This window comes from Salmo trutta, unplaced genomic scaffold, assembly GCF_901001165.1.
Source record: "Salmo trutta unplaced genomic scaffold, fSalTru1.1, whole genome shotgun sequence".
Lineage (NCBI taxonomy): Eukaryota > Metazoa > Chordata > Actinopteri > Salmoniformes > Salmonidae > Salmo > Salmo trutta.
In genome coordinates, this window is record NW_021822554.1 from 142,340 (window position 1) to 153,885 (window position 11,546).

The following is an 11,546-nucleotide window of genomic DNA, read 5'->3' on the forward strand; positions in this document are numbered from 1 at the left end:
ACACTGATTGACAATACATTTCACATGCTGTTGTGCAAATGGAATAGACAACAGGTGGAAATTATAGGCAATAAGCAAGACACCCCCAATAAAGGAGTGGTTCTGCAGGTGGAGACCACAGACCACTTCTCAGTTCCTATGCTTCCTGGCTGATGTTTTAGTCACTTTTGGATGCTGGCGGTGCTTTCACTCTAGTGGTAGCATGAGACGGAGTCTACAACCCACACAAGTGGCTCAGGTAGTGCAGCTCATCCAGGATGGCACATCAATGCGAGCTGTGGCAAGAAGGTTTGCTGTGTCTGTCAGCGTAGTGTCCAGAGCATGGAGGTGCTACCAGGAGACAGGCCAGTACATCAGGAGGCCGTAGGAGGGCAACAACCCAGCAGCAGGACCGCTACCTCCATCTTTGTGCAAGGAGGAGCACTGCCAGAGCCCTGCAAAATGACCTCCAGCAGGCCACAAATGTGCATGTGTCTGCTCAAACGGTCAGAAACAGACTCCATGAGGGTGGTATGAGGGCCCGACGTCCACAGGTGGGGGTTGTGCTTACAGCCCAACACCGTGCAGGACGTTTGGCATTTGCCAGAGAACACCAAGATTGGCAAATTTGCCACTGGCGCCCTGTGCTCTTCACAGATGAAAGCAGGTTCACACTGAGCACGTGACAGACGTGACAGAGTCTGGAGACGCCATGGAGAACGTTCTGCTGCCTGCAACATCCTCCAGCATGACCGGTTTGGCGGTGGGTCAGTCATGGTGTGGGGTGGCAATTCTTTGGGGGGCCGCACAGCCCTCCATGTGCTCGCCAGAGGTAGCCTGACTGCCATTAATATGGGCCCATTAGGTACCGAGATGAGATCCTCAGACCCCTTGTGAGACCATATGCTGGTGTGGTTGGCCCTGGGTTCCTCCTAATGCAAGACAATGCTAGACCTCATGTGGCTGGAGTGTGTCAGCAGTTCCTGCAAGAGGAAGGCATTGATGCTATGGACTGGCCCGCCCGTTCCCCAGACCTGAATCCAATTGAGCACATCTGGGACATCATGTCTCGCTCCATCCACCAACGCCACGTTGCACCACAGACTGTCCAGGAGTTGGCAGATGCTTTAGTCCAGGTCTGGGAGGAGATCCCTCAGGAGACCATCCGCCACCTCATCAGGAGCATGCCCAGGCGTTGTAGGGAGGTCATACAGGCACGTGGAGGCCACACACACTGCTGAGCCTAATTTTGACTTGTTTTAAGGACATTACATCAAAGTTGGATCAGCCTGTAGTGTGGTTTTCCACTTTAATTTTCAGTGTGCCTCCAAATCCAGACCTCCATGGGTTGATAAATTGGATTTCCATTGATTATTTTTTGTGTGATTTTGTTGTCAGCACATTCAACTATGTAAAGAAAAAAGTATTTAATAAGATTATTTATTTCATGCAGATCTAGGATGTGTTGTTTAAGTGTTTCCTTTATTTTTTTGAGCAGTGTATTTTGATTTGTTTAACACTTTTTTGGTTACTACATGATTCCATATGTGTTATTTTATAGTTTTGATGTCTTCACTATTATTCTACAATGTAGATAATAGTACAAATAAAGAAAAACCCTTGAATGAGTAGGTGTGTCCAAACTTTTGATTGGTACTGTTTATACCAGGTGTCTCAGGAAGTAACTGTGGCTCAGTTGGTAGAGCATGGTGTTTGCAACGCCAGGGTTGCTGGTTCGATTCCCACGGGGGGCCAGTACGGAGAAAAAAAAAATGCATGAAATGAAATGTATACATTCACTACTGTAAGTCGCTCTGGATAAGAGCGTCTGCTAAATGACTAAAATGTAAATGTAAATATACGTATGCACTGCACTACGAAGGATGGGATAAACCCTCTGACATACCACTGGAGTGTGCCGTATATAGGGAATAGTGTGCCAATTGGGACACAGACAACATGTTGTGAACCTGTTCTGTCAAACCAGAATGTAGCTGTTCACAACTACTTCTATCATGACACGCCAGTCATTCAGCCAGTCAATCAACCAGTCAGGCATTCAGTCAGCCAGTTAAACCAGCCATTAAAACTTTGTAGAGTCTTTTCTGATCTCTCTCTCTCTCAAGGAACCTAATTTATTTAATTTTCTCTCTATTTCTTGTCATCCGTGATCGGTCTGCCCGCAACTCTTCTTTCTAGTTGGGTTTTCTAACTTTACCTCCATTTGTCTGCTTGAACCAAAAACAAACAAATCTAAAAGTGAAAGAAACGCATGGAGACAGAGAAGAGATTGGGAGAGAGAAATAGGGAGAGGGAGGGAGAAAGGGTGAGGGAGAGAGGGAGAAAAGGTGAGGTAGAGAGAGGGAGAAAAGGTGAGGGAGAGAGGGAGAAAAGGTGAGGGAGAGAGGGAGAAAAGGTGAGGGAGAGAGGGAGAAAAGGTGAGGTAGAGAGAGGGAGGGAGAAAGGGTGAGGGAGAGAGGGAGAAAGGGTGAGGTAGAGAGAGGGAGAAAGGGTGAGGTAGAGAGAGGGAGAAAAGGTGAGGTAGAGAGAGGGAGGGAGAAAGGGTGAGGGAGAGAGGGAGAAAAGGTGAGGGAGAGAGGGAGAAAAGGTGAGGTAGAGAGAGGGAGGGAGAAAGGGTGAGGGAGGGAGAGAGAGAAAGGGTGAGGGAGAGAGGGAGAGAGAGAAAGGGTGAGGGAGAGAGAGAGAAAGGGTGAGGGAGAGAGAGGGAGGGAGAAAGGGTGAGGGAGAGAGGGAGAAAAGGTGAGGTAGAGAGAGGGAGGAAGAGGAGAGAAAGCAGATCGTAGTAGAACAAGAAGAACTAATCTCCATAATCTCCGGAGCATTTCAATAATATCTTATCCTTCTGCTGTCTCTCACCTTATTGCTCGTCTACTGATAGTTAAAGGTGCAATATGCAGAAATGATTCCCTCATTTCCTGGATGCTAAAATTCTAAGATTCTAACGAATTTCACATTTATCTGACAAAACAAGCAGCCAGAGTGTAGAGATCATTGTACCATCTAAACCACTGTGAGATATATTTTCAATAACCCCAAATATTGTATTTTCAGCTGTTTGAAGCTGGTGGACAAAACCCAAAGGAAAACGCGCAAGAAGGAAAGTTAACAGGAGGCATAGAAATAGTGCGCATAGAAAATATCTACCACTTCTTATACTCGCTTTTCAATGAGAAGGACAGATCTATAACTCCCATTTCTATGTGGGTTTGGTCAGGTCACCCCAAAAAGGTACATATTGCAGCTTTAAAGGCTCTACCTGTTCAGTAATGAAATATTATATAGCTGGCTGTCTAGACTGTATTTTTACACCTCAGGATATCCCTCTATCTCATTGTCATTTGACATTATTAATGTGTGGATAGACCATGAGATGGTTCAGAGTAGGATCAGTGTTGCCTTTTAGTTCATAATGAATAAGACTATATGGACAGATGGGACCTGATCCCAGATCACCTCTCCTATTCTGAGATGTTTATTAATATGGGCCCTGGTGTCAGAATAACAATGGAATTGTATCAGTTTTATGTAATTTTTTTCCAGACGTTTTAATGAAATAGCTTGAAGCAGCAGGTAGTCTAGTGGTTAGAGCTTGTGCCAGTAACCGAAAGGTTTCTGGATCGAATCCCTGAGCTGACAAGGTACAAATGTGTCGTTCTGCACCTGAACAAGGCAGTTCCCCCGGGTGCTGAAGACGTGGATGTCGATTATGACAGCCCCCCACACCTCTCTGATTCAGAGGGGTTAAATACGGAAGACACATTTCAGTTGAAGCCATTCAGTTGTACAACTGACTAGGTAACCCACCCACCCAAAAAAAGAGAAAGCTTGGTCTAAAATGAGAATAGTGTTAGTTCCTTAGTTGGCCACATAGGGGCACTCTTTACCTGTTTGTTTTAAAGGGAAAGGGGGATGGAGGGAGATGGAGGAGAGATGGAGAGACTAAGAGAGGAGAGGGAGGGTGGAGAGGGAGAGAGAGAGAGAGAGGGGGTGGGTGGAGAGAGAGGGGGAGGGTGGAGAGGGAGAGAGAGAGAGAGAGGGGGAGGGTGGAGAGGGAGAGAGAGAGGGGGGTGGAGAGGGAGAAAGAGAGAAGGTGGAGAGAGAGAAAGAGGAAGGGTGGAGAGGGAGAGAGTGTGAGAGGGGGGGAGGGTGGAGAGGGAGAAAGAGAGAGAGAGAGAGGGTGGAGAGAAATTGTGCATCCCAAATGACCCCTCTATTCTCTATATAGCTTACTACATAGGGAATACACTATATTTAGACATTTATACTGGCCTCCTGACTGACACATTCTACCTTTCATAGAGAGAGAGAGAGGGGGGGAGGATAGAGAGAGAGAGGGGGAGGGTAGAGAGGGAGAGACAAGGAGAGAAAGCAAAAGATGGGGGAGGGTGGAGAGGGGGAGAGAGAGAGAGAGGGGGAGGGTAGAGAGAGAGAGAGGGAGAGACATGGGGAGGGAGAAATAGAGAGGGAGGGTGGAGAGAGAGAGGGGGAGGGTGGAGAGAGGGGGAGGGTAGAGAGAGGGAGAGACAGAGAGAGAGAGAGAGAGAGAGGGGGAGGGTAGAGCGAGAGAGAGGGTAGAGAGAGGGAGAGACAGGGAGAGAGAGAGGTTCTGTCTGAGTACAGAACCCACAACAGTTGGTAAGTTCATGCTTGCAGGAAAGTGTGTTGGTGGTCAATCTGCTGTTGTCTGTGTGTTGTATCCAGTGTGTGTGACGTGTGTCTGGATTAGTGGCTGTGTGTGTGTGTGTGTGTGTGTGTGTGTGTGTGTGTGTGTGTGTGTGTGTGTGTGTGTGTGTGTGTGTGTGTGTGTGTGTGTGTGTGTGTGTGTGTGTGTGTATTTTTCTGTCTGACATGATCCTGTTTTATTTATTCACTGTTTGAATCCAAATAACATGAGGAGTTTTCTGTAAAGAGAGATGGAGAAATGACTTCTTCAGGAAACACACACACACACACACACACACACACACACACACACACACACACACACACACACACACACACACACACACACACACACACAATGTAAAGGCAACATGCAACAATTTCCAAGATTTTACTGAGTTACAGTTCATATAAGGAAATCAGTCACTTGAAATAAATTCATTAGGCCCTAATACATGGATTTCCTGAACTGTAACTCAGTAACATGTTGGAAATGATTGCATGTTGAAGATAAGGGTGTGGATCTGCAAACCAGTCAGTATCTGCTGTGACCACCATTTCCCTCATGCAGCGCGACACACCTCCTTCACATAGAGTTGATCAGGCTGTTGATTGTGGACTGTAGAATGTTGTCCCACTCCTCTTCAATAGCTGTGTGAAGTTGCTGGATATTGGCGGGAACTAGAACACACTGTCGTACACGTCAATCCAGAGCATCCCAAACATGCTCAATGGGTGGCATGTCTTGTAAGTATGCAGGCCATGGAAGAACTTGGACATTTTCAGCTTCCAGGAATTGTGCACAGATCCTTGCGACATGGGGCCGTGCATTGGGGTGGCAGGTAACCTAGTGGTTAGAGCGTTGGGCCAGTAACCGAAAGGTTACTAGATCAAATCCCCGAGCTGACAAGAGCTGTTGCTCTGCCCCTGAATAAGACAGTTAACCCACTGTTCCTAGTCTGTCATTGTAAATAAGAATTTGTTCTGAACTGACTTGCCTAGTTAAATAAAGGTTAAATGATGAATGGCACGACAACGGGCCTCAGGATGCTGTCATGGTGTCTCTGTGCATTCAAAGTGCCGTTGATAAATTGTGTTTGTTGTCTGTAGTTTATGCCTGCCCATACCATAACCCCACTTCCACCACAGGGCACTGTGTTCACATCAGCAAACTGCTCAGCCATACATCTGCCATCTGCCCGGTACAGTTGAAACCGAGATGAATCCGTGAAGAGCAGTCTTCTCCAGCGAGCCAGTGGCCATCAGGGCATCTGTCCACTGAAGTCAGTAATGATGCTGTTAAGACCCTGGATGCTACAGCTTTAGTTTTTTTCCATTTCTGTTTTGAGGCTGGACTTTCCCACATGTAGCTCGTTAGCACGTTGGGCACACTGATTTAACCAGTTGTTGTTGCTAGTCAACTCTCAGTGGACCCCCCCCCCTCCTAAAACCCACCTGTTTCATTTGGGTTGTTGGTCAGTGACTCTGTTAGTTCCCTTTTCTGTTTGAGCAACAATGTTTGGTTTTCATGTTGGGGAACGTAACAAGGATGACGAGCACGCAGATGAGCTTCCCCGAGATGGACTCTGACAGTTTGTGCAGAAATTCTTTGGTTGTGCAAAGCCACAGTCTCATCAGCTGTTTGGGTGGCTGGTCTCATCAGCTGTTTGGGTGGCTGGTCTCATCAGCTGTTTGGGTGGCTGGTCTCATCAGCTGTTTGGGTGGCTGGTCTCATCAGCTGTTTGGGTGGCTGGTCTCACCAGCGGTTTGGGTGGCTGGTCTCATCAGCTGTTTGGGTGGCTGGTCTCATCAGCTGTTTGGGTGGCTGGTCTCATCGCTGTTTGGGTGGCTGGTCTCACCAGCGGTTTGGGTGGCTGGTCTCATCAGCTGTTTGGGTGGCTGGTCTCACCAGCTGTTTGGGTGGCTGGTCTCATCAGCTGTTTGGGTGGCTGGTCTCACCAGCTGTTTGAGTGGCTGGTCTCATCAGCTGTTTGGGTGGCTGGTCTCATCAGCTGTTTGGGTGGCTGGTCTCACCAGCGGTTTGGGTGGCTGGTCTCATCAGCTGTTTGGGTGGCTGGTCTCACCAGCGGTTTTGGGTGGCTGGTCTCATCAGCTGTTTGGGTGGCTGGTCTCATCAGCTGTTTGGGTGGCTGGTCTCATCAGCTGTTTGGGTGGCTGGTCTCACCAGCGGTTTGGGTGGCTGGTCTCATCAGCTGTTTGGGTGGCTGGTCTCATCAGCTGTTTGGGTGGCTGGTCTCATCAGCTGTTTTGGTGGCTGGTCTCACCAGCTGTTTGGGTGGCTGGTCTCATCAGCTGTTTGGGTGGCTGGTCTCATCAGCTGTTTGGGTGGCTGGTCTCACCAGTGGTTTGGGTGGCTGGTCTCATCAGCTGTTTGGGTGGCTGGTCTCATCAGCTGTTTGGGTGGCTGGTCACATCAGCTGTTTTGGTGGCTGGTCTCACCAGCTGTTTGGGTGGCTGGTCTCACCAGCTGTTTGGGTGGCTGGTCTCACCAGCTGTTTGGGTGTCTGGTCCCACCAGCTGTTTGGGTGGCTGGTCTCAGACCAGGGACCAGTATGAACACGTATCCACTCACTACTGTAAGTCTCTCTGGATAAGAGCGTCTGCTAAATGACTAACATGTAAAACACACACAGGCCGTTTGTCTCCCACACAGGCCAGACTGCAAGCCTATACAGGAAAGGGCAAACTGTGCATACGGACGTACGTGTGTGTTGCAACAGGTCACACATCTTGCTGCTGTGATGTCACACTGTAGTATTTCACCCAGTAGATATGGGAGTTTATCAAAATTGGATTTGTTTTCAAATTCTTTGTGGATCTGTGTAATCTGAGGGAAATATGTGTCTCTAATATGGTCATACATTGGGCAGGAGGTTAGGAAGTGCAGCTCAGTTTCCACCTCATTTTGTGGGCAGTGTTGCACATAGCCTGTCTTCTCTTGAGAGCCAGGTCTGCCTTCGGCGGCCTTTCTCAATAGCGAGGATATGTTCGTTATTCTCTCACTCACATTCACTCATAGCCCAGATGTTTCTGCTCTCATGACGCAAGTGGAGGTTAGTTTACAGAAATCTCTGTAGCCGTGGGCTGTTTGGAGGGTTAAAGAGGCAATCAGGGATTTGAAAAAACAACAACGTGACTGAGTTAAGAAGACAATGTGCCTGTTGATTTTCCAAACATCAACAGCTGTTTGTTGCGATTATCCCCTGACTGTGTTATGGTGTTTGAATGGCAGGGCAGCAGACAGAGAATGGTGTTGTGTCATTAGTTTGACTGTGTTATGGTGTTTGAATGGCAGGGCAGCAGACAGAGAATGGTGTTGTGTCATTAGTTTGACTGTGTTATGGTGTTTGAATGGCAGGGCTGCAGACAGAGAATGGTGCTTCATTAGTTTGACTGTGTTATGGTGTTTGAATGGCAGGGCAGCAGACAGAGAATGGTGCTTCATTAGTTTGACTGTGTTATGGTGTTTGAATGGCAGGGCAGCAGACAGAGAATGGTGTTTCATTAGTTTGACTGTGTTATGGTGTTTGAATGGCAGGGCTGCAGACAGAGAATGGTGTTGTGTCATTAGTTTGACTGTGTTATGGTGTTTGAATGGCAGGGCTGCAGACAGAGAATGGTGCTTCATTAGTTTGACTGTGTGTAGTGTCTCTGACATACATACATCCACTGAGAGCAGGAGGAGAGGGGGAAGACAGACGAGGAAGGAGAGAAGAGGGATAGAGACCGATGGAGAAAGAGAGAGACAGTCTCCTCTTTTTTACATTTTGTTAGCATCTCCCTGGCCGTTTCTCTGTATCTCTTTTCACTACATATCTCTGTCTATCTCTATTCACTACATATCTCTGTCTATCTCTATTCACTAAATATCTCTGTATCTCTATTCACTACATATCTCTGTCTATCTCTATTCACTACATATCTCTCTGTATCTCTCTATTAACTACATTTCTCTGTCTGTATCTCTATTTACTACTGTCATGACGTTGGCCTCTTTGGGTACAGGGCTATCAGTTGACCCCCTCCCCTTTGTACCATCACCCAACCTACCTTCCCCCCCAACCCAGGGTTGTAAAAATTCCAAGAGGAGAATCTACTACAACATGTTTCATAGAGAGACAAAGGAAATTATTCCAACTCATAGAATTGGAGAACCGAGAGACAGGTGTGTTCTGGAGAAGATATGGAAGATTGATGAAGACTCCAGCTACGAACTGGTCCGCTTGGTACAATTTTGTGATACTCATTAGAGACAATATAGCCATATTACCATAAAACTGTTTATATAATAGCCTCAGCGATGAGACTTGAATCCACATGGTTGTATAAAATGTATTAATAAGGATAAAGCTATTTGTAATACATTGAGATGCTATGTACTGATGTTAATGTGATAGAATTGTATTTCTGTAACCAAGTCTAACTCAGTCATAGGCACGCCCCCAGGGACACAGACAGGACCAGGCGTCATTTGACAAGCCTGTTCTATGGGCACTATAAAACACCCCCTGATTTACATTTCTTCAGACCAGGCCTCCACTCCATTGCGAGTTTGGCCCATAGGTTTGACCATCCAAGTACTCTACTGAAAGTGAACTACACCACGTGGTTAACTTTTACTATCGAGACCGACAGAATAAGAACAAGTCTTTGATATTAATTATTAGTCTGCAGCTAAGTAAATTATATCATCGAACGCGAAGACCAACGAAACATCCATTCTATGACGACATTAATGAATGTCGCTCTGAAAGATCCATTCTAACCGAGGGAGAGAGAGAGAGAACGTGGACAAAACTCTCCATCAGAACAGAACTCTTCAACAAGGATTCCCGACGACACACTGAGCGTAAATATATATTGATTGCAATTGTTCCCGAATGAGTGAGCCTTCAATTGTCAATTGTTAATATTAATGAACTCTGTGTACCTTCTCAGCTGACCGTTTATGACCCATTGTCTAACAGACCAGCCATGCTTGTTAGCCATTAGGGCACATTACTATACCAATCCTTTGTGACGATAATTACTGTTTGTATGTTTTCTGTTAATTACTTAGTGTAGTAAATAAATGATTTTAAGACAATTGATGTATGGATGATTTTAGTAAAGACTGGGTTCGTGCAGATACAACAATTTACGACGTTTGGAATGAGACTGGACGAGAGGTAAAATATGCCATTCAAACCAGAAGATAATTCGGCCTATATTATAATATAGGTTAAGTTATATTAGGAAAATTATAACTTTGTAATCTGAATATTTTTCTTGGTGCCCCGATCTCCTAGTTAATTACAATTAAACGATTAATCAGTTTAATTGCGTGATAATAATTACAGGGAGGTTAATTGATAAACCTATCTTCAGTTAATGGTACCCAAAGACACGACAGTACATATCTCTGTCTATCTCTATTCACTACATATCTCTGTCTCTCTCTATTCACTACATATCTCTGTCTCTCTATTCACTACACATCTCTGTTCTATCTCTATTCACTACATATCTCTGTATCTCTATTCACTACATATCTCTGTCTATCTCTATTCACTACATATCTCTGTATCTCTATTCACTACATATCTCTGTCATCTCTATTCACTACATATCTCTGTATCTCTATTCACTACATATCTCTGTCTATCTCTATTCACTACATATCTCTGTCACTCTATTCACTACATATCTCTGTCTATCTCTATTCACTACATATCTCTGTCTATCTCTATTCACTACATATCTCTGTCTATCTCTATTCACTACATATCTCTGTCTCTCTATTCACTACATATCTCTGTCTGTATCTCTCTCTATTCACAACATCTATCTATGTCTGTATCTCTCTGTTTTCACAACATCTGTGTCTGTCTGTCTCTATTCACAACATCTATCTCTATCTGTATCTCTCTCTGTTTTCACATCTCTGTCTGTGTCTGTCTCTATTCACACCATCTATCTCTATCTGTATCTCTCTAAGTTTTCACAACATCTCTGTCTCTGTCTGTCTCTATTCACAACATCTATCTCTGTCTGTATCTCTCTCTGTTTTCACAACATCTCTGTCTGTCTCTATTTCACAACATCTATCTCTGTCTGTATCTCTCTCTGTTTTCACAACATCTCTGTCTGTCTCTATTCACAACATCTATCTCTGTCTGTATCTCTCTCTGTTTCACAACATCTCTGTCTGTCTCTATTCACAACATCTATCTCTGTCTGTATCTCTCTCTGTTTCACAACATATCTGTCTCTGTCTGTCTCTATTCACAACATCTATCTCTGTCTGTATCTCTCTCTGTTTTCACAACATCTCTGTCTCTGTCTGTCTCTATTCACAACATCTATCTCTGTCTGTATCTCTCTCTGTTTTCACAACATCTCTGTCTCTGTCTGTCTCTATTTACAACATCTATCTCTGTCTGTATCTCTCTCTCTGTTTTCACAACATCTCTGTCCGTCTCTATTCACACATCTGTCTCTATCTGTATCTCTCTCTGTTTTCACAACGTATCTGTCTGTCTGTCTCTATTCACAACATCTGTCTCTATCTGTATCTCTCTGTTTTCACAACATCTCTGTCTCTGTCTGTCTCTATTCACAACATCTATCTCTGTCTGTATCTCTCTCTGTTTTCACAACATCTCTGTCTGTCTCTATTCACAACATCTGTCTCTATCTGTATCTCTCTCTGTTTTCACAACATCTCTGTCTCTGTCTGTCTCTATTCACAACATCTGTCTCTATCTGTATCTCTCTCTGTTTCACAACATCTCTGTCTCTGTCTGTCTCTATTCACAACATCTATCTCTGTCTGTATCTCTCTCTGTTTTCACAACGTCTCTGTCTCTATTCACAACATCTTT